This window comes from Pristiophorus japonicus, chromosome 4 (genome assembly GCF_044704955.1).
Source record: "Pristiophorus japonicus isolate sPriJap1 chromosome 4, sPriJap1.hap1, whole genome shotgun sequence".
In the NCBI taxonomy this organism is placed as follows: domain Eukaryota; kingdom Metazoa; phylum Chordata; class Chondrichthyes; family Pristiophoridae; genus Pristiophorus; species Pristiophorus japonicus.
This window is the reverse complement of record NC_091980.1, coordinates 55,063,593-55,087,624: the sequence shown is the minus strand read 5'-3', so window position 1 is coordinate 55,087,624 and position 24,032 is coordinate 55,063,593. Positions and strand designations below refer to the sequence as shown.

Here is a 24,032-nt window from a genome sequence, read left to right as displayed (position 1 = left end):
TTCCAACTCTAAGCCAATTATGAATCTAACATTGCCACTTTGTCCTGGATCCCATGGACTTTAATGATCATGACCAGTCTACCATGTGGGACCTTATCAAAAGCTTTGCTAAAGTCCATATACACTACATCGTACGCACTACCCTCATTGACCCTCCTGGTTACCTCCTCGAAAAATTAAATCAGATTAGTCAAATACGATCTTCCCTTAACAAATCCATGCTGACTGTCCCTAATTAATCCTTGCCTTTCTAAATGTGGATTTATCCTGTCTTTCAGGATTTTTTCCAATAATTTTCCCACCACTGATGTTCGGCTGACAGGCCTGTAATTACTCAGCCTATCCCTTTCTCCCTTCTTAAACAAGGGTACCACATTAGCAGTCCTCCGGCACCATGCCCAAATCCAAAGAGGACTAGAAAATTATGGTCAAGGCCTCTGCTATTTCCTTTTTTACTTCACTCAACAGTCTGTTGATACATTTCATCCGGGCCTGGGGACCTATCTACTTTCAAAGCTGCTAAACCGTTTAATACCTCCTCTCTCACTCTATTTATTTCATTCAGAATTTCACACTCTTCCTCGATAGCAGTATCTGCATGGTCTCTTTCCTTTGTGAAAATAGTTGCAAAGTATTCATTGAGAACCATACCAACATCTTCCGTCTCCACACACAGATTACCCTCATGGTCTCTAATAGGCCCTACCCTTTCTTTAGTTATCCTCTTGCTCTTAATATATTTATAGAACATCTTTGGGTTTTCCTTAATTTTACTTATCAAGAATTTTTCATGCTCTCTCTTAGTATTCCTAATATCCTTTTTAATTTTACCTCTGAACTTTTTATATTCCTCCAAAGATTCTACAGTATTTAACTGTCGGTATATGACATAAGCTTCCCGTTTTTTTTTTTATCGTCCCTTGTAAGTCCCTAGACATCCAGGGGGCTTTAGAATTGTTATTCCCACCCTTTTGCTTTAAGGGCACATGTTTGGCCTGAGCCCTCCGGATCTCCTCCTTGAATGCCTCCCACTATTTCGACACTGATTTACCTACAAGTAGCTGTTTCCAGTCCACTGTGGCCAAATCACTTCTCAACTTAGCAAAGTTAGCTTTTCCCCAATTTGGGACTTTTATTCCTGGTCTATTCTTTTCCTTATTCATAACTGCCTTGAATCTGATTGAATTATGGTCACTGGCATCCAAGTGCTCTCCCACTAATACCCCTTCCACCTGCCCAGCTTCATTTCCCAAAACTAAATCCAAAACTGCCCCCTCTCGTGTTGGACTTGTTACATACTGACTTGTTAAATGCTGACTTATTTCCTAACCTCTTTGTATTTTGTCAACCGTAAATTGTCTATGTACTTAGTGTGTGCTTTTTTCTTTAGTTTCAATTTCACCCTTATTTCTTTATTCTTCCATGGTGTTTCTTGCTTGGCTAGTTTGTTCTTGTTTTTAGTGCATTATATTTCTTCTGATCACCATTGATTACCATTTTAAACTTTTCCCATTGCTGTTTTATCTGTTGGTCAAAATTTTTCCCAGTTTACTTTCCCTAGTTCAATTTCCATCTCCTCAAAATTAGCTTATTTCCAATCTATTACTTTGTTCTTTATGTTACATATGTCTTTCTCAATCATTAGTTTTAAACCTTATTATATTATGATCCTCCATGCTTAGTTCTCTGGTTCATTTCCCATTACTAGATTCGGTAGTGATTCTTTTCTTGTTGGGCTTCTTATGTACTAGGTAAGAAAGGACTCTTGAACACACTGTAAAAATTCCATTCCTTTTTTCCCTTTCCCAACAACTCCTTGTCAGTTTATTTGGGAGTAGTTAAAATCTCCCATGATTATTGTTCTATCTTTTACTCACTTCATAGATTTGTCTACATATTTCTTCCTCCACTTCCCTTCTACTATTAGGGGCCCTGTAGAATACCCCTATTAGCATGATCAATCCCTTCTTATCCTTTGTCTCAATCCATATGAATTCTGTTTCTACCTTATTGTTAGTTATGTCCCTTTTTTCTACTCCATTATGTTATCTCTAATTAGTATAGCTACCCCACCACCAATGATCCCTGTAAGCTGTGCGGCTGCCGCTTACAAGCTGGGTGAACATCATACTTTCATGGAGGCATTGAGGAACTTCTCAGAAGGCCTGAGACAAATGGCAGAGGTCATCTATGCCAATATCCAAGAAGATTTTGACATGCTTCAGTGCTACCTGGAGCAAGTGACAGAACCAGGAACATCTGCATCTGGCCTCTCTTGTAGAGAGGGCTCATGACTAGTCAATCCATGCAATGTGGAGGCATTAACCACTAGCCTTCAGGTCTTGGGAGACCATGTATAGAATGGCTTCTGAGAGTTTTGGAATGTCATCTGTCTGCAGGATCTAATTATCACTAATGTCCGCCCTTCTACTGATCTGTAGACACCCACTTTACACATATTTATTGGGTACAGCTGATCATAAAATCTACCATTGTGTCACTTCAACTGTGTTCATTTATCCTCTTTCACATTCTCAAACCAAGGAACTCCTCTAAGTCAGATTCCCTGGTGATGACATCACCATTGAGTCATCAACTTCAAGAGCGATGAGGAGAAAAAGAAAGAAAACTAGGAAAATTAGACAGAAATAAACAATAGGATTTTAACATTGATAGTAATACTTTATCATTGATTTTCAAAAGATATTTTGAATTAGGAAGTGGTAGAATCATAGAATCATGTGATGAAGGTGTCATGTATGTAACCTTCATGTAACACTGCAATACTGTATATACTTGAGAAATGCACACCTTGACCACAGAGGGTGAACTTGTGGGAGACACTCCTCACCTGGTCATCCAGGTATATAAAAAGGGAAGTCCCACACAGGATTATCACTTCTTGGTCCTGTGAATGAAGGTGCAGGTCACAGAGTGACCTTGTCCATAGAATGTGCCTCGTGTGGATTTGTGATATTGTGTAAGGACTTTACAGTGGCGACGAGAAACGTGAATCAACGACCCACGAGAATGGCCACCGGTAGCACAGAGGAATGGTACTGTGTTGGTGAGGACTGGGACGATTTCATTGAGAGGCTTCAGCAGAGCTTTGTCACAAAGGACTGGCTGGGAGATGCAGTGGCCGACAAGCGAAGGGCTCATCTACTGACCAGCTGTGGATCTAAGACTTACGCGCTCATGAAAGACCTGCTAGCACCTGAGAAGCTGGTGGACAAAACCTTTGAAGAGCTCAGCAAACTAATCAGTGAGCACCTCAAACTAGCGAGCAGAATACACATGGCCCGACACAGATTTTATACCCACCGACGTCGGGAAGGACAGAGCATACCTCGTTGCGGACCTCCGGCGCTTGGCCAGCCTCTGTAAGTTCACAGACGCCTGCAAGGGGGGAGATGCTAAGGGATTTCTTTATTGAGGGCATCGGTCATGCCGGGATTTTCAGAAAGTTAATCGAGACCAAGAACTTGACCTTGGAAGCGGCGGCGTTGCTAGCTCAGACTTTTATGGCGGGGGAGGAGGAAACCTAGATAATATAAGCGCGCAACTCTGACTCCAACATGGCGATGGATCAGGGGGTCAATATCATAAACGTGACTCAGAGCCCAGCAGGTAGGCAAGGGCAGTTCGACACACCCCAGAACAGGTTTTTAACACAGACAATGGCAGGCTGAACAGACATTTACGCCATCCCAGTGAACAATGCGTTCTGGGATGGGGCCATTGACACCCACTAACAGGGTGCTCAAGAGCAGTCAAAGGGACAATCAGCAAGGAATGCCTGGTAACAGCTCTTTTGTTCACAACAATGGGAATCTCAGTTCATGCTGGAGGTGTGGGGGCAGACAAGCTGCTAGGACTTGCAGGTTTCAACAGTTCGCCTGCAGAAATTGTAACCTCACTCGCCAGTTAGCTAGAATGTGCAGGAAGCCTGCGACGAGGCTAATTTATGAGGTGGATGGACCAGAAGAGGGGTCTGCGAGGCAGGATGACACGTGGGGCAAATCAATGGACGCTGAAGTTCAGCGGGTTCATGTAGCAAATATTCACAGCTCATATACCAAGACGCCACCTATGATGATGAAGGTCCTATTAAACGGCATACGTATGGAGCTGGACACAGGGGCCAGCCAGTCACTCATGAGCGTTCAACAATTCAAAAAGCTATGGCCACTCAACGCCAGCAGACCCAAACTAGAACGCATTGAGGCTCAATTACGGACGTACACCAAAGAAATCATTCCAGTGCTAGGCAGTGCAATGTTGGCTGTCACACACAATGGATCAGTGAACCAGCTGCCGCTCTGGATTGTCCCGGGCAATGGTCCCGCACTGTTGGGGAGGAGCTGGTTAGCTGAGATGAACTGGAAATGGGGGGATGTGCAAGCAGTGTCATTTGTGGAGCGAAGTTCATGCTCACAGGTCCTACAGCAATTTGAATCACTATTCCAACCTGGCGTCGGGATGTTCAAAGGTACCAAAGTAGTGATTCGCATCACCCCGGACGCCAGACCAGTGCACCACAAAGCCAGAGCTGTGCCGTATGTGATGCGGGAGGAAATTGAAAGTGAATTGGACCATTTGCTGAGAGAGGGCATCATCTCGCCCGTTCAATTCAGCGACTGGGCGAGCCCCATTGTTCCCTTCCTAAAAGCGGATGGCTCGGTCAGAATCTGTGGCGACTACAAGGCCACTATCAACCGGGTGTCCCGACAAGACCAATACCCGTTTCCGAGAGCGGAGGATCTTTTTGCCACGGTGGCAGGTGGCAAGCTGTTCACCAAGTTGGACCTCACTTCAGCCTACATGACCAAGAACTGGCTGACGAATCCAAACTACTGACCACAATCACCACGCACAAGGGACTGTTTAGAAACATAGAAACATAGAAAATAGGTGCAGGAGTAGGCCATTCGGCCCTTCTAGCCTGCACCGCCATTCAATGAGTTCATGGCTGAACATGCAACTTCAGTACCCCATTCCTGCTTTCTCGCCATACCCCTTGATCCCCCTAGTAGTAAGGACTTCATCTAACTCCTTTTTGAATATATTTAGTAAATTTGCCTCAACAACTTTCTGTGGTAGAGAATTCCACAGGTTCACCACTCTCTGGGTGAAGAAGTTCCTCCTCATCTCGGTCCTAAATGGCTTACCCCTTATCCTTAGACTGTGTCCCCTGGTTCTGGACTTCCCCAACATTGGGAACATTCTTCCTGCATCTAAACTGTCTAACCCCGTCAGAAATTTAAACGTTTCTCTGAGGTCCCCTCTCATTCTTCTGAACTCCAGTGAATACAAGCCCAGTTGATCCAGTCTTTCTTGATAGGTCAGTCCCGCCATCCCGGGAATCAGTCTGGTGAACCTTCGCTGCACTCCCTCAATAGCAAGAATGTCCTTCCTCAGGTTAGGAGACCAAAACTGTACACAATACTCCAGGTATGGCCTCACCAAGGCCCTGTACAACTGTAGCAACACCTCCCTGCCCCTGTACTCAAATCCCCTCGCTATGAAGGCCAACATGCCATTTGCTTTCTTAACCGCCTGCTGTACCTGCATGCCAACCTTCAATGACTGATGTACCATGACACCCAGGTCTCTTTGCACCTCCTCTTTTCCTAATCTGTCACCATTCAGATAATAGTCTGTCTCTCTGTTTTTACCACCAAAGTGGATAACCTCACATTTATCCACATTATACTTCCTCTGCCATGCATTTGCCCACTCACCTAACCTATCCAAGTCGCTCTGCAACCTCATAGCATCCTCCTCGCAGCTCACACTGCCACCCAACTTAGTGTCATCCGCAAATTTGGAGATACTACATTTAATCCCCTCGTTTAAATCATTAATGTACAGTGTAAACAGCTGGGGCCCCAGCACAGAACCTTGCGGTACCACACTAGTCACTGCCTGCCATTCTGAAAAGTCCCCATTTACTCCTACTCTTTGCTTCCTGTCTGCCAACCAGTTTTCTATCCACATCAATACATTACCCCCAATACCATGTGCATTAATTTTGCACACCAATCTCTTGTGTGGGACCTTGTCGAAAGCCTTCAGAAAGTCCAAATACACCACATCAACTGGTTCCCCCTTGTCCACTCTACTGGAAACATCCTCAAAAAATTCCAGAAGATTTGTCAAGCATGATTTCCCTTTCACAAATCCATGCTGACTTGGACCTATCATGTCACCTCTATCCAAATGCACTGCGATGACATCCTTAATAATTGATTCCATTATTTTACCCACTACCGATGTCAGGCTGACCGGTCTATAATTCCCTGTTATCTCTCTCCCTCCTTTTTTAAAAAGTGGGGTTACATTGGCTACCCTCCACTCCATAGGAACTGATCCAGAGTCAATGGAATGTTGGAAAATGACTGTCAATGCATCCACTATTTCCAAGGCCACCTCCTTAAGTACTCTGGGATGCAGTCCATCATGCCCTGGGGATTTATCGGCCTTCAATCCCATCAATTTCCCCAACACAATTTCCCGACTAATAAGGATTTCCCTCAGTTCCTCCTCCTTACTAGACCCTCCGACCCCTTTTGTATCCGGAAGGTTGTTTGTGTCCTCCTTAGTGAATACCAAACCAAAGTACTTGTTCAATTGGTCCACCATTTCTTTGTTCCCCGTTATGACTTCCCCTGATTCTGACTGCAGGGGACCTACATTTGTCTTTGCTAACCTTTTTCTCTTTACATATCTAGAGAAACTTTTGCAATCCGTCTTAATGTTCCCTGCAAGCTTCTTCTCGTACTCCATTTTCCCTGCCCTAATCAAACCCTTTGTCCTCCTCTGCTGAGTTCTAAATTTCTCCCAGTCCCCGGGTTCGCTGCTATTTCTGGCCAATTTGTATGCCACTTCCTTGGCTTTAATACTATCCCCGATTTCCCTTGATAGCCACGGTTGAGCCATCTTCCCTTTTTTATTTTTACACCAGACAGGAATGTACAATTGTTGTAGTTCATCCATGCGGTCTCTAAATGTCTGCCATTGCCCATCCACAGTCAACCCCTTAAGTATCATTCGCCAATCTATCCTAGCCAATTCACACCTCATACCTTCAAAGTTAGCCTTCTTTAAGTTCTGGACCATGGTCTCTGAATTAACTGTTTCATTCTCTATCCTAATGCAGAATTCCACCATATTATGGTCACTCTTCCCCAAGGGGCCTCGCACAACGAGATTGCTAATTAATCCTCTCTCATTACACAACACCCAGTCTAAGATGACCTCCCTCCTAGTTGGTTCCTCGACATATTGGTCTAAAAAACCATCCCTTATGCACTCCAGGAAATCCTCCTCCACCGTATTGCTTCCAGTTTGGTTAACCCAATCTATGTGCATATTAAAGTCACCCATTATAACTGCTGCACCTTTATTGCATGCACCCCTAATTTCCTGTTTGATGCCCTCCCCAACATCACTACTACTGTTTGGAGGTCTGTATACAACTCCCACTAACGTTTTTTGCCCTTTGGTGTTCTGCAGCTCTATCCATATAGATTCCACATCATCCAAGCTAATGTCCTTCCTAACTATTGCCTTAATCTCCTCCTTAACCAGCAATGCTACCCCACCTCCTTTTCCTTTAATTTTATCTTTCCTGAATGTTGAATACCCCTGGATGTTGAGTTCCCAGCCCTGATCATCCTGGAGCCATGTCTCCGTAATCCCAATCACATCATATTTGTTAACATCTATTTGCACAGTAAATTCATTCACCTTATTGCGGATACTCTTTGCATTAAGACACAAAGCCTTCAGGCTTGTTTTTTTAACACCCTTTGTCCTTTTAGAATTTTGCTGTACAATGGCCCTTTTTGTTCTTTGCCTTGGGTTTCTCTGCCCTCCACTTTTACTCATCTCCTTTCTGTCTTTTGCTTTTGCCTCCTTTTTGTTTCCCTCTGTCTCCCTGCATTGGTTCCCATCCCCCTGCCATATTAGTTTAACTCCTCCCCAACAGCACTAGCAAACACTCCCCCTAGGACATTGGTTCCGGTCCTGCCCAGGTGCAGACCATCCAGTTTGTACTAGTCCCACCTCCCCCAGAACCGGTTCCAATGCCCCAGGGATTTGTATCCCTCCCTGCTGCACCACTGCTCAAGCCACGTATTCATCTGCGCTATCCTGCGATTCCTACTCTGACTAGCACGTGGCACTGGTAGCAATCCCAAGATTACTACTTTTGAGATCCTACTTTTTAAATTTAGCTCCTAGCTCCTTCAATTCGTTTCGTAGGACCTCATCCCTTTTTTACCTATGTCGTTGGTACCAATGTGCACCACGACAACTGGCTGATCGCCCTCCCTTTTTAGAATGTCCTGTTTACAACAGGTGCCCGTTTGGCATTTGATCAGCGGCCGCGATTTTTCAAAGAAACATGGAAAGCCTGCTCAAATCCATTCCTGGAACGATCGTATTCCAGGACGATATCCTCATCACGGGTCGGGACACTGAGGAACACCTCCACAACCTGGAAGAGGTGTTACGCCGACTGGACCGGGTAGGCCTGCGACTCAAGAAACCTCTGTGTGTGTTTTTGGCTCCCGAAGTCGAGTTTCTGGGCAGGAGGGTTGCTGCAGACGGGATTCGGCCTACCGAATCCAAAACAGAGGCAATTCAACGAGCGCCCAGGCCCTGCAACACATCGGAGTTGCGTTCATTTCTGGGACCCTTGAACTATTTCGGGAACTTTCTGCCGAACTTAAGCACATTGTTGCAGCCGCTACACATGCTCCTGCGTAAGGGTTGCGATTGGTTTTGGGGGGACTGTCAAGAATGGGCTTTCAATCGGGCGCGTAACAATAAGTTGTTGACCCTGTACAACCCCTGTAAGAAATTGGTTCTGACATGTGATGCATCATCCTATGGGGTTGGGTGCGTGTTGCAGCAGTGCAATGCTGAGGGGCAACTCCAACCTGTGGTTTATGCCTCCAGATCGCTCTCTCAAGCAGAACGTGGATATGGGATGGTTGAGAAGGAAGCACTCGCATGTGTCTGTGGGGTAAAAAAGATGCACCAGTACCTTTTTGGCAGGAGGTCGAATCAGAAACGGACCACAAGCCATTAACATCCCTGTTGTCAGACAGCAAGGCTGTCAATGCCAATGCTCGCATACAGCGATGGACTCTCGTGCTGGCTGCGTATGACTACACCATCCGGCACCGGCCGGGCACTGAAAATTGCGCTGATGCGCTCAGCAGGCTTCCACTGGCCACCACTGAGGGAGCAGCAGAGCAAAGCGCTGAGACGGTCATGGCCGTTGATGCCTTTGACAGCGCAGGCTCCCCCATCACAGCCCGCCAGATCAAAATCTGGACCAACAGAGATCCCTTCCTATCTTTGATTAAGAAATTTGTCCTGACTGGGGATTGGGCGCCCGCACACGGAGCATGCCCTGAGGAGGTCAGACCGTTTCACAGGCAGATGGATGAGCTCTCCATCCAAGCCAACTGCCTACTATGGGGCAGCCGGGTAGTCATGCCCCAGAGGGGCAGGGAAGCTTTCATCAGGGAACTCCACAGTGAGCACCCAGGCATCGTGCTGAAGAAGGCCATTGCCCGGTCACACGTTTGGTGGCCTGGAACACTGTGTTCGCAGGTGCAAGACGTGTGCCCAGCTAAGTAATGCCCCCAGGGAGGCCCCGGTCAGCCCGTGGCCCTGGCGCACCAGGCCATGGTCACGTATTCAGGTAGACTACGTGGGCCCATTCATGGGGAAAATGTTTCTCATCGTGGTTGATGCGTACTCGAAATGGATCGAATGCATCATTTTGAATTCGTGCACGACATCCGCCACTGTGGAGAGTCTATGTGCAGTCTTTGCGACCCACGGTTTGCCGGACATCCTTGTTAGCGATAATGGCCCATGTTTCACGAGCTACGAATTCCGGGAGTTCATGTCGGGTAATGGCATCAACAATGTCAGGACAGCACCATTCAAGCCGGCCTCCAATGGCCAGGCGGAACGTGCGGTCCCAATCATAAAACAAGGCATGCTCAGGATTCAAGGTCCCTCCCTTCAATGCCGCCTATGGCGCATCCTGCTGGCCTCTACGCCCCGACTGCTCGCTCACAGGGGTCCTGCCCGCGGAGCTCCTTATGAAACGTACACTCAAAACTTGGCTGTCCCTCATTCATCATGTCTTGTCCGACATTGTTGAGGGCAAGTGCCAGTCGCAAAATGAGTACCATGACCGTAATTCAAGGGGGAGATGTATAGAAATTGGTGACCCCGTATTTGTTCTCAATCACGCTTTGGGGCCCAAATGGCTTGAAGGTACTGTAATAAACAAAGAGGTGAATAGGGTTATCGTAGTTAAACTTAACAATAGGCAGATATGCCGCAAGCATCTGGACCAAATAAAAAAAAGGTTCAGCATGGACACTGAGGAACCTGAGGAAGATCATGAGATGGTATTCACACCACCGCCAGTGAATGAGCAACAAGAACATTCAGCAGCATGCGGTCCCTGCAGTCAGCCCGGACAGGCCAGAATCACCACAGGGGACAGGCACGCAGGCCAAGGCTCAACAGCCAGAGCCCCAACTGCGGCGCTCCACGAGGGAGCGCAGACCACCCAAAAGACTTAACCTGTGATCCCAATAAGACATTGGGGGTGGGGGGAGGGAGGTGATGTCATGTATGTAACCTTCATGTAACAACACTGCAATACTTTATATACTTGAGAAATGCACACTTTGACCACAGGAGGTGAACTTGTGGGAGACACTCCTCACCTGGTCATCCAGGTATATAAAAAGGGAGGTCCCACACAGGATCATCACTTCTTGGTCCTGTGAATAAAGGTGCAGGTCACAGAGTGACCTTGTCCATAGAATGTGCCTCGTGTGGACTTGTGGTATTGTGTAAGGACTTTACAGAAGACATGCACGAGAGTTTCATTAGCTGCTGGGCTGAGGCAAGGATGGTGGCAGATGATGTTACAGAAGTGGATGTAGGCAGTCTTTGTGGTGGAAAGGATATGTGATCACAAGCTCAGCTCAGGATCGATTCGGACACTGAGGTTGTAAACAGTCTGGTTCAACCTGAGACAGTCGCCGGGGAGGAAGATGGAATCAATGGCAATGATATGATGTTTGTGATGTGGGTCAAAGATGGCTTTGGTCTTCCCCATGTTTAACTGCAGGAAATAGATACAAACTCAGTATTAATTAGTATAAATCGTTGGTATGGCTTCTCCTGAAGTTAATGATAATGGAATATTCTGGTGTCATGAAAAGGATCTGTTTCCTGCTAGTTATGATATCATAACAATCCTGTGTCTTTCAGTGCCCCTGCAAGGCCATATTATTATAATGCAAGGTGTGCATATTAGTTCATCATCATCTTCATCATCATAGGCAGTCCCTTGGAATCGAGAAAGACTTGCTTCCACTCTAAAAATGAGTTCTTAGGCGACTGAACAGTCCAATATGAGAACCATAGTCCCCGTCACAGGTGGGACAGACAGTGGTTGAGGGCAAGGGTGGGTGGGACTGGTTTGCCGCATGCTCTTTCCGCTGCCTGAGCTTAGTTTCTGCATGCTCTCGGCGATGAGACTTGAGGTGCTCAGCGCTCTCCCGGATGCACTTCCTCCACTTAGGGCAGTCTTTGGCCAGGGACTCCCAGGTGTCAGTGGGGTTGTTGCACTTTATCAAGGAGGCTTTGAGGATGTCTTTGAAACGTTTCCTCTATCTACCTTTGGCTCGTTTGCCGTGAAGGAGTTCCGAGTAGATCACTTGCTTTGGGAGTCTCGTGTCAGGCATGCAAACAATGTGGCCTGCCCAGCGGAGCTGATTGAGTGTGGTCAGCGCTTCAATGTTGGGGGTGTTGGCCTGATCGAGGACGCTAACATTGGTGCATCTGTCCTCCCAGGGGATTTGCAGGATCTTGTGGAGACATAATTAGTGGTATTTCTCCAGCGACTTGAGGTGTCTACTTTACATGGTCCATGTCTCTGAGCCATACAGGAGGGCGTATTACTTACAGCCCTGTAGACCATGAGCTTGGTGGCAGATTTGAGGGCCTGATCTTTGAACACTCGTTTCCTCAGGTGGCCGAAGGTTCATCCTATGCTTGTTCACCCTATGCATGTAACACCAAGAAAGCTTTTAGATCTAATTTAGTACATTGTACAATTATAGATGTTAAGAAACTAGTATTAGTCCAACTGACTGCACTGATCCTTCCTTATATATTAGAATTTTCTGAATTGCGTGCCTTTTTGCTGTAGAACATAAGAACATAAGAAATAGGCTATACAGCCCCTCAGGCCTGCTTTGCCATTCAATAAGATCATGGCTGATCATCGACCTCAACTCCACTTTCAGGAACATTTTCCATTCTATAGCATCTGCATTGTGTGCAGTGCACAATGGTGTTACATATTATGTCGACAGAATCATTCATATAAACTTTTTGCAGCATTGAAACAGGTTTCTATTCACAAAACCTTTGTTTAGAAGATTACAGTTTCTATATCACAATTTTCTCCATTTAGCAATGGTCACAAGTTTCACCCATTTAACAATAGTAGACAGCTTTGATGTTACAGGCTGGCATCTTTGTGGAGAAAAAAGGCATCTTTCACGATTTGCAAATGACCTGTTAGTTTTACAAAGTAGCCTGAGATCTACTGCTTTCAGAGATTTTGATTTAATGAGAAAATTATTTATAACCTCTATGAGGTGTTACAAGAGGAATTGAGTCATTCACAAAATTAAATCCTGCTTGTCCTAGCGAAGCTGACTCTTACTCTCATTTTCTACACCATCAATATCTTTCAGCCTTCCAAAACAACTTGGCGTCAGTCAGTCAGCAGGCCAGGGCCATTAGAGGGAGCAGCGTGTGGCAGCATGCCACTGCAGGGAGCAACGAGTGCTGCTGCAGGAGGGCAACGGCTGTGAAGCCAGGTCGGTGACTGCAGTGCGGGCAGGCACAGCAGGAAGGACGAAGGAGAGGCAAGAGTTTGTAGAAGGAAGTGACCGGGGCCCAGGAGAGGCGTGAGTTTCGGGCGTAGAAGAGGCAAGGGCCCTGGGGCAGCACGGGCCAGCCCACACAGCGATGTGTGTGTGCTAGGTCCGTGCAGCAGAGCTGGTCTCTAGTCGTCTTGGGTAATCCTTACCACTGGACCAAGACCTAACTCTGTCAAGCCTGTGTGGTGGCTGGTGTGGGATCTGGAATATGAGGTCCTTCATTGAAACACCTGTGAACTCATCCCTTTTTGGCATGGAAGCAAGTCATCCTCGCTTCGAGGGACTGCCTATAATGATGACTTCATACTGTTTTGGGCACACTGCTTAAATCTCTCCACCTCCCTGACGTAATTGGCATCACGGAGACATGGCTCCAGGGTGACCAAGGCTGGGAACTCAACATCCAGGAGTATTCAACATTTAGGAAGGATAGACACAAAGGAAAAGGAGGCGGCATTGCTGGTTAAAGAGGACGTTAATGCAATAGTAAGAAAGGACATTAGCTTGGATGATGTGGAATCGGTATGGGTGGAGCTACGGAATACCAAGGGGCAGAAAACGCTAGTGGGAGTTGTGTACAGACCACCAAACAGTAGTAGTGAGGTTGGGGACAGCATCAAACAAGAAATTAGGGATGCATGCAATAGAGGTACAGCAGTTATCATGGGCGACTTTAATCTACATATTGATTGGGCTAACCTAACTGGTAGCAATACGGTGGAGGAGGATTTCCTGGAGTGTATTAGGAATGGTTTTCTAGACCAATATGTCGAGGAACCAACTAGGGAGCTGGCCATCCTAGACTGGGTGATGTGTAATGAGAAAGGACTAATTAGCAATCTTGTTGTGCGAGGCACCTTGGGGAAGAGTGACCATAACATCGTAGAATTCTTCATTAAGATGGAGAGTGACACAGTTAATTCAGAAACTAGGATCCTGAACATAAGAAAAGGTAACTTTGAATGTTTGAGGCGTGAATTGGCTAGAATAGACTGGCAAATGATACTTAAAGGATTGACGGTGGATAGGCAATGGCAAACATTTAAAGATGACATGGATGAACTTCAGCAATTGTACATTGGAGTAAAAATAAAACGGGGAAGGTGGTTCAACCGTGGCTAACAAGGGAAATTAAGGATAGTGTTAAATCCAAGGAAGAGGCATACAAATTGGCCAGAAAAAGCAGCAAGCCTGAGGTCTGGGAGAAATTTAGAATTCAGCAGAGGAGGACAAAGGGTTTAATTAAGAGGAGGAAAATAGAGTACGAGAAGAAACTTGCCGGAAACATAAAAACTGACTGCAAAAGCTTCTATAGATATGTGAAGAGAAAAAGATTAGTGAAGACAAACGTAGGTCCCTTGCAGTCGGATTCAGGTGAATTTATGATGGGGAACAAAGAAATGACAGACCAATTGAACAAATACTTTGGTTCTAACTTCACTAAGGAAGACACAAATAATCTTCTGGAAGTACTAGGGGACCGAGGGTCTAGTGAGAAGGAGGAACTGAAAGATATCCTTATTAGGCGGAAATTGTGTTAGGGAAATTGATGGGATTGAAGGCCGATAAATCCCCAGGGCCTGATAGTCTGCATCCCAGAGTACTTAAGGAAGTGGCCCTAGAAATAGTGGATGCATTGGTGATCATTTTCCAACAGTCTATCGACTCTGGATCAGTTCCTATGGACTGGAGGGTAGCTAATGTAACACCACTTTTTAAAAAGGGAGGGAGAGAGAAAGCAGGTAATTATAGACTGGTTAGCCTGACATCAGTAGTGGGGAAAATGTTGGAATCAATTATTAAGGATGAAATAGCAGCGCATTTGGAAAGCAGTGACAGGATCGGTCCAAGTCATTATGGATTTATGAAGGGGAAATCATGCTTGACAAATCTTCTGGAATTTTTTGAGGATGTAACTAGTAGAGCGGACAAGGGAGAACCAGTGGATGTGATGTATTTGGACTTTCAAAAGGCTTTTGACAAGGTCCCACACAAGAGATTGGTGTGCAAAATTAAAGCACATGGTATTGGGGGTAACATATTGACGTGGATAGAGAACTGGTTGGCAGACAGGAAGCAGAGAGTAGGGATAAACGGTTCCTTTTCAGAATGGCAGGCAGTGACTACTGGAGTGCCGCAGGGCTCAGTGCTGGGACCCCAGCTCTTTACAATATACATCAATGATTGAGATGAAGGAATTGAGTGTAATATCTCCAAGTTTGCAGATGACACTAAACTGGGTGGCGGTGTGAGCTGTGAGGGGGACGCTAAGAGGCTGCAGGATGTCTTGGACAGTTAGGTGAGTGGGCAAATGCATGGCAGATGCAGTATAATGTGGATAAGTGTGAGGTTATCCACTTTGGGGGCAAAAACGCAAAGACAGAATATTATCTGAATGACGGCCGATTAGGAAAAGGGGAGGTGCAATGAGACCTGGGTATCATGGTTCATCAATCATTGAAAGTTGGCCTACAGGTACAGCAGGCGGTGAAGAAGGCAAATGGTATGTTGGCCTTCATAGCTAGGGGATTTGAGTATAGGAGCAGGGAGGTCTTACTGCAGTTGTACAGGGCCTTGGTGAGGCCTCACCTGGAATATTGTGTTCAGTTTTGGTCTCCTAATCTGAGGAAGGACGTTCTTGCTATTGAGAGAGTGCAGCGAAGGTTCACCAGACTGATTCCCGGGATGGCTGGACTGACATATGAGGAGAGACAGGATCAACTGGGCCTTTATACATTGGAGTTTAGAAGGATGAGAGGGGATCTCATAGAAACATATAAGATTCTGACGGGACGGGACAGGTTAGATGCGCGTAGAATGTTCCCAATGTTGGGGAAGTCCAGAACCATGGGAGACAGTATTAGGATAAGGGGTTGGCCATTTAGGAATGAGATGAGGAGAAACTTCTTCATTCAGAGAGTTGTTAACCTGTGGAATTCCCTGCCGCAGAGAGTTGTTGATGCCAGTTCATTGGATATATTCAAGAGGGAGTTCGATATGGCCCTTACGGCTAATGGGATAAAGGGGTATGGAGAGAAAACAGGAAAGGGGTACTGAGAGAATGATCAGCCATGATGTTATTGAATGGTGGTGCAGGCTCGAAGGGCCGAATGGCCTACTCCTGCACCTATTTTCTATGTTTCTATGTTTACCTCTCTTTCCTCCTTTAAGACATTCCTTAAAACCTACCTCTTTAACCAAGCTTTTGGTCATCTGCCCTAATATTTCCTTTTGTGATTTTGTGTCAAATTTTGTTTGATAACACTCCTGTGAAGTGCCTTGGGACATTTTACTTCATTAAAGGCGCTATATAAATGCAAGTTGTTGTTGGTGGTGGTGATTAATTTGTCCTGGTGGGCATGGCCAGTTTTGTGGGCAGGGTCTGCTTCTAACGTGATGATTTTAAAACTAGCACAAAAGATCACGGACACTTGAGTTGTGCTGTATGTAATTTACACTTAAAATTCCGCAATCTTTTATACCGGTTACGCTGATATCGAGGAGTTGTGTAAAAAAAAAAACAGCGTGATCGGGCAGAAACTCCAGGCCAGTGTCATTACTACCATAATGTAAATGCTGCTAAAAGGATTACTTAGAAATCTCTCCATAGCCTCACTCCACTTGGCTCTATTGCATCTTTCAGCTCTAAACATCTACTCTCTAGTCTTTGTGTTATTCCCCTTCCTCCTACCTCTTCAGTATTGGTGGCAGAAGCTTCAGCCATATTATTCTTCACATTAAAATTCTCTTCCTAACTCTTGTATCCTGCTACAACTGTTCCCATTTTTAAAAAGCCTCAAACCTTTTAATTATACCAGTTCCTTGCTCTTCTACCAATTCTTGCTTAGTGTTCAACTCTCCCTTATGAGGCACTTATGGGATGCTTTGCTACATTAAATGTGCTATATATGTGAAGGCGGAGAAGAAAAATGTTTGCCTTCTGGAGCACAATAGAAATCTCGGCATACATATCGTATTGGAATGGAAGATTTTGCAGGGTAAATTTTGCGCTTTCCTTACCTGAAGTGATCAAATATTTTCTTTGAACAGAGAAGCCGACTACCAGATTTCTGTTTCTTTCTTTCTCTATAACTCTTATGTGCTATTTATTGCTCCTCATTAAGATAATGGTCCTCAGACCTCTGGCAGTGCCATCCTTTAGCAGATTGTTAGGAGGTGCACAAAATACTGTTTTGAGACTTGAAACTGTGTATGTGAACAGCATAACAGCATATGCAATTAGTTGGCAATATGTTACCTGTTGATGGGAAAATTGTTGCTTGGATAAGTTACTTTTAGATTTCCTGAAAAGCAACAGATATTCAGTTTAAATGATGGCACTACATATCAGTTTTGTGTCCACATTTGTATCCCTTATATAATGGTTCAAATGTGTCACTTGAAGCACTTCTGACATTGAAAGCCTCTAAGGGTCCATTTAGAGAAGACTTGAGAAAGACTACCTATTTTTGGAGAGCATAAACAACCATTTTACTGCCAAACTCAAAATTTTTGTTATCTATTCATGACGGAAATCCTGTTTTTCAAAACTAGTACTTGAATCAAGTAGCAAAGCAAACAGCTTTGATTGATTGATTAGAGTTGGCACTCCACTGGGGTTGGACAGTGAACTAGAGGGCTCTGCACGTGGCGAAACACCATGGGGTACAAATTGCCCCCTGCCTGAAACCAGGCGCTCCCACCCCGGTTTCGGTATTTTCTAGCGCAGCTGCGGTTCAGGTCGACTCTTTTGTGAAATTGCGCTCTTTGTTTTTTTTTGTTTTGATCCGGAAGTCGATGGCGGCGGTGACTACACCTGAAGGGAAAAGACGCGGCGCTGACAGCAACTGAGGGGCGGAAGTTGGGGGGCGGTGCGGAGCCACCGCCGCGATGACGTCATCACGGCGTCGCATCACCACGGCTCTCCCCTTCACTTAAAGGGGAGAGCCTTTGCACACCATTGGGCCACTAGGGTGGGTTTCGGCCGAGCCAGCGACCTGGCACCCAAGAGAGCCAGAGAATTCCATAGATTTACAACCCACTGAGAGAAGAAAATACTCCTCATCTCAGTTTTAAATGGGCGTTCCCCTTATTCTGAGACTGTGCCCCCTAGTTTTAATTTCCCCTATGAGTGGAAATATCCTCTCTCCACCTTCTCTCCTCATTATCTTATATGTTTCGATAAGATCACCTCTCATTCTTGTCATGTTTGTAACTACAATGTAACACCACTGTATTACTGTACACTAAACTTAGATGCACACCTTGACCACAGGGGGTGAACTTGTGGGAGACACTCCTTACCTGATCACACAGGTATATAAAGGGAGGTCCCACGCAGGGTCATCACTTCTGGAGTACTGTAATAAAGAGTTAAGGTCACAGAGTGGCCTTGTCCCTGGAATGTGCCTCGTGTGGTTTCATGCTGTAGCGCAAGGGCTTTACAATTCTTCTGAACCCAATGAGTATAGGGTCAACCTACTCAACCTATCTTCAAAAGTCAATCCCCTCATCTCTGGAATTAACCTAGTGCACCTTCTCTGAACAGCCTCCAATGCAAGTATATCCTTCCTTAAATACGGAGACCAAAATTGTACGCAGTACTCTAGGTGAGGCCTCACCAATACCCTGTACAGTTGTAGCAGGACTTCGCTGCTTTTATACTCTATCCCCCTTGCAATAACAGCCAATATTCCATTTGCCTTCCTGATTACTTGCTGTACCTGCACACTAACATTTTGTGTTTCATGTACAAGGACCCCCAGGTCCCTCTGTACTGCAGCACGTTGCAATTTTTCTCCATTTAAATTATAATTTGCTTGTCTTTGTTTTCTGCCAAAGTGGATAACCTCACATTTTCCCACATTATACTCCATCTGCCAAATTTTTGCCCACTCACTTAGCCTGTCTATATCCCTTTGCAGATTTTTTGTGTCCTCCTCACAATTTGCTTTCCCACCCATCTTTGTATCATCAGCAAACTTGACTACATTACACTTGGTCCCTTCACCCAGTCATTAATATAGATTGTAAATAGTTGAGGACCCAGCACCGATCCCTGCAGCACCTCACTAGTCACTGTTTGCCAACTGGAAAATTACCCATTTATCCCGACTCTCTGTTTTCTGTTAGTTAGCCATTCCTCTATCCATGCTAATATATTACCCCAACCCCGTGAACTTTTATCTTGTGCAGTAACCTTTTATGTGGTACCTTATCAAATGCCTTCTAGAAATCCAAATACACCACATCCACTGGTTCCCCCTTATCCACCCTGCTCATTATATCCTCAAAAAACTCGAGCAAATTTGTCAATCATGATTTCCCTTTCATAAAACCATGCTGACTCTGCTTGATTAAATTATGCTTTTACAAATGTCCCGCTACTGCTTCCTTAATAATGGACTCCAGCATTTTCCCAACGACAAATGTTAGGTTAACTAGTCTATAGTTTCCTGCTTTTTGTCTGCCTCCTTTTTTAAATAGAGACCAAAATTGTACGCAGTACTCCAGGTGTGATCTCACCAAGGCCCTGCACAATTGTAGCAAGATTTCCTTGCTCTTATACTCCAACCCTATTGCAATAAAGGACAACATGCCATTTGCCTTCCTTACTGCTTGGTATACCTGCATGCTAGCTTTCTGTGTTTCTTGCACAAGGACACCCAAATCTCACTGACCACCAACATTTAAAAGTTTCTCACCATTTAAAAAATATTCTGTTTTTGTATTCTTCCTATCAAAGTGAATAATCTCACATTTCCCTACACTATACTCCATCTGCCACGTTACTACCCACTCACTTAGTCTATCTATATCCCTTTACAGATGCTTTGTGTTCTTCTCACAGCTTACTGTCCCACCTAGCTTTGTATCGTCAACAAACTTGGATTCTCCCTAGTTGGATTTCTTTCCACATATTTTCCAAATTTGGACTAATTGCTTCACTCGGAACACTCCCTCTCTCTCCCGGCTAATTATTTTTAATCTACTCGCTTTCCCTCCCCAGAAAAGAACAAAATATGTCCCGATCCCAAGGAGAGATAGACCCCGGTCAGAGGCGTAGTGCGAAAAATGTAAAAGTCCTTAAAAGAGTCCCAAGATCTGAAAATAGTTAGTGATTTTCTCACCCGGCCCTTAGGTTTCAATCAAAAAAAATTTACCGAGATTATCCTCAAGCCAGTGAACTCGCCCAACATGCATTGCAAATGGTGTCCCAACAGTGCGCATGTACAGTCTTTGTACCTGAGACGATTTCCAATAGTCTCAAATACAAAGGGAAGCAGGGGAGACTTCTGATGGCACAAACCAATTCATGGGAGACTACTAATGACACAAACCAACTCGCGAGGAGGCTTGGGACCCCCAGTTGAGATCCGGGATTGAGCAGCCAATCACATGAGGCATTACGAAGATTAATTCAACAGAAACAAAATTGTGAGTTTTCACAGTTTAATTGCAAGATCGTGAGTTGGGATATATTGTCATTAAAAATCAAGTGTCTCGCGATTAATTGGCGAGACTTGGCAATACTGTATTACTTTCAGCTGTTGCTCTGCCCTGCTCCCAATGTACTGTTATGTTTATATGGCAACTTCAGTCACGCTCAAACTTCTGATTTAAAATTTGATATAGACTAGCAGGATAGGTATAGGGACAGAAGAGAGGAAGCAAAACTGATGTCAGGAGTAGAAGATGTTATTTAAATATCATAGCACTGGACATGTGGAGAAACAGCAGAAAAAAACATGCTGGATGAAATAAAGGACTGGTAGAAAATGTAGTTGTGCATGCAAGCTGACGTAAAAGGGAATTTTTTGGTAGATGGAAGCTTTGTAATGTTCATTCTTGCCTTACAAGAAACACTTGCATTTATATAGCACCTTTCACGACCATCGGACATCTCAAAGCGCTTTTCAGCCAATGGAGTACTTTTGAAGTGTTTTGCTCTGCCTACTAATGGAAAAATAGATTACAGCTATTTTAAATCTGATACTATATTTGGCTAAATATAGAATTATGGATGGGTGAAATGAGTAATGTGGTTATAATATACTCTGGGGGGGATTCAGATGACATCATTGGCCATGAAAGCACAGCCCAAGAAGCTGATGGATGTCACATGAACCCCGAGATTAAATTACAGCCTTGTATTCATACTGTCATAATTTTTTTTATATTAGCTGATCTCCAAAATTGTTCTGCACAGCGAGTAGAGGCTATGCTATTTTATCCCATGCAATGTACAGTGCATTATCTGATTTACAGTGATTGAGTAAATGTAATTATGTATTTTATTACACAGCATTGTTGGAGTGATACTGATATTTCTGAGATTGAATGCCATGATTGTCCATATTTGCATGGAAACTGCAAATCATTTGTCCTTGCTTATAAATAGTGGGGGTGGGAGGGGAGGGGGCAAATGATGAGCAGAAATTTTAAAAGTCAAAGAGAAAGGAGAAGGCGAAAGTGCAGGGTAGCGATAGGGGTAATGATAACCAGAGTGTGATAAGTAGGGACAGAGCGTAATCACATAAGACATAATTAAAAGCTCTGTATCTGAATGCACAAAGCATTCGTAACAAGATAGATGACTTGATGGCACAACTAGAAATAAATGGGTATGATTTGATTGCGATTACAGAGAGATGGTTGCAAGGTGACCAAGGCTGGGAATTGAATATTCAGGGGTATTTGCCATTTCGTAAGGATAAGCAGAAAGGAAAAGGAGGTTGGGTAGCTCTGTTAATAAAGGATGAGATCAGTGCAGTAGTGAGAAACTATATTGGCTCAGAAGATCAAGATGTAGAATCAGTTTGGGTGGAGATATGAAATAATAAGGGAAAGAAGTCACTGGTGGAAGTGGTTTACAGGCCCCCAAACAGTAGCCACTCTGTAGCACAGAATATAAATCAAGAAATAATGGAGGCTTGTAAGAAAGGTACAGCAATAATCATGGGCCATTTTAATCTTCCTATTGATTGGACAAATCAAATTGGCAAAGGTAGCCTGGAGGAAAAGTTCATAGAGTGTATACGAGATGGTTTCTTGGAACAATACGTTGTGGGACCAACCAGGAAGCAGACTATTTTAGATCTGGTAATGTGTAATGAGATGGGATTAATTAATGATCTCATAGTGAAGGATCCTCTTGGGAAGAGTGATCATATCATGGTAGAATATCAAATTCAGTTTGAGGGTGAGAAAGCTAGGTCTCAAACTAGTATACTGAACTTAAATAAAGGTAATTACAAAAGTATGAAGGCAGAGTTGGTTAAAGTGGACTGGGAAAATATATTAAAGGGTAAGACTACAGAAAATCAGTGGCAAATATGTAAGGAGATATTTCATAACTCTCAGCAAAGATTTATTCCAGTGAGAAAAAAAGATGCTAAGAGAAAGATGAACAATCCCTGACTAACTAAGGAAGTAAAGGATGGTATCAAATTGAAAACAAAGGCATACAATGTGGGGAAGGACAGTGGAAGGCCAGAGGATTGGGAATTTTTTAGAAACCAGCAAAGGACGACTAAAAAAAATGATAAAGACAGAGAAGATAGCATATGAGAGTAAACTAGCAAGAAATATAAAAACAGACAGTAAGAGCTTTTACAGGTATATAAAAAGGAAACTAGTAGCTAAAGTAAATGTTGGTCCCTTAGAGAATGAGACTGGAGAATTAATAATGGGAAACAGGTAAATGGCACAGACTTTGAACAAATACTTTGTATCGGTCTTCATGGTATAGAACACTAAATACACCCCAATAATTAAAAATCAAAGAGCTATTTGGGGGGAGGAACTTAAAACAATCACTATCACTAGAGATAAAGTACTAGACAAACTAATGGGACTAAAAGTGGACAAGTCCCCTGGGCCTGATGGCCTGCATTGTAAGGTCTTAAAAGAAGTGGCTGCAGAGATAGTGGATGCATTGGTTGTAATCTACCAAAATTCCCTGAATTCTGGAGAGGTCCCAGCAGACTGTAAAACCGCAAATGTAACACCCCTATTTATGGTCCCAAGTTTCCCCAGGAGTTGCTCCGTTTTTTTTGGAGTAACTAGATTTTTTTGGAGTAATTTAAAAATCGCAATTCTCCACATTTAAGTTGCTCCAGTGTAAGTGAGTTAATTAGTTTTTTTTTTAAGTTCCGTTTTTTTTTCAAAAGGGGGCGTTACCAACCACTTACCCCTGTTTTGGCCATTTATGCAAGTTTAGACAGTTAAAATTGACTTCAAATTAACTTAGGCCAGAGTAAGTGTTCACTTTTGTACATTCTGAAAAACCTTACCTAGAGTTAAGAGTTCAGCGCAGGTAGCCAGAGACAGGGGGTGGGACACATTAAATACAAAGGACTAAAGCATTAAACATATCACTTTAACCAATAAAGAACCATATAAACCATAACAATTAATAAATAATATAAAATATAAAATAAATCAAGTAATAATAAGTAAAGAGTCTTACCTTCCTGACTGGAACTCGCACCGGCAATGCCCTTCGGTCAGGGCTAGGTGCAGGAGCCAACCGCAGCCGTGAGCAAGCACCAAACATTGCAAATAAAAGTTGAAATAACTCAATCAAAATAAAGAACTCAGGTAAACAATTGAATAACAAATAAATAATTGTAGTAAATCCTATCTTGAATTGGACTTGACCGGGGAAGGCAGCGGGCCGGCCTGTACGGGAGGCTATTCGGCCTGGGAAAGGAGTGGCCGGCCAAGACGCATCGGGAGGCTGAAGGAAAGGAGGGGAGGGGTGGTTATTGATTTTCCTAACTTCTCCACTAACGGCAGCCCGATTCTGTTGCACATGCGTGGTCAGTTGAAACTGCAGCTCTCTCACTCACCCACTGACCTGATTCTACTGCGCATGCACGATCACAGCAATCCCGATCCTACTGCGCATGTCCAGCATCCCAGCACTGTTTCCAGCGCAGGACGCTGGCTCCGCCCACAGACCCAGTCACCACGCCATGCCAACAGTTAGAAGACCTGGGACAGCAGCCAAAATCGGCCCGA

General features: G+C 44.4%; 1 long non-coding RNA gene across 1 annotated transcript in view; it reads right to left on the bottom strand.

Annotated features, from left to right (window-relative positions):
* The window catches only part of LOC139262055 (uncharacterized), a 48,008-nt gene extending 24,223 nt beyond the window's left edge, over positions 1-23,785 (bottom strand). Inside the window, exons 1-2 of the long non-coding RNA XR_011592873.1 lie at positions 23,479-23,785; positions 17,266-17,311 (exon numbers count right to left, since the gene is read on the bottom strand). This is a non-coding gene — a long non-coding RNA (uncharacterized lncRNA). The remainder of the gene's footprint in view (positions 1-17,265; positions 17,312-23,478) is intronic.
* Between the last annotated feature and the right edge of the window lie 247 nt (positions 23,786-24,032).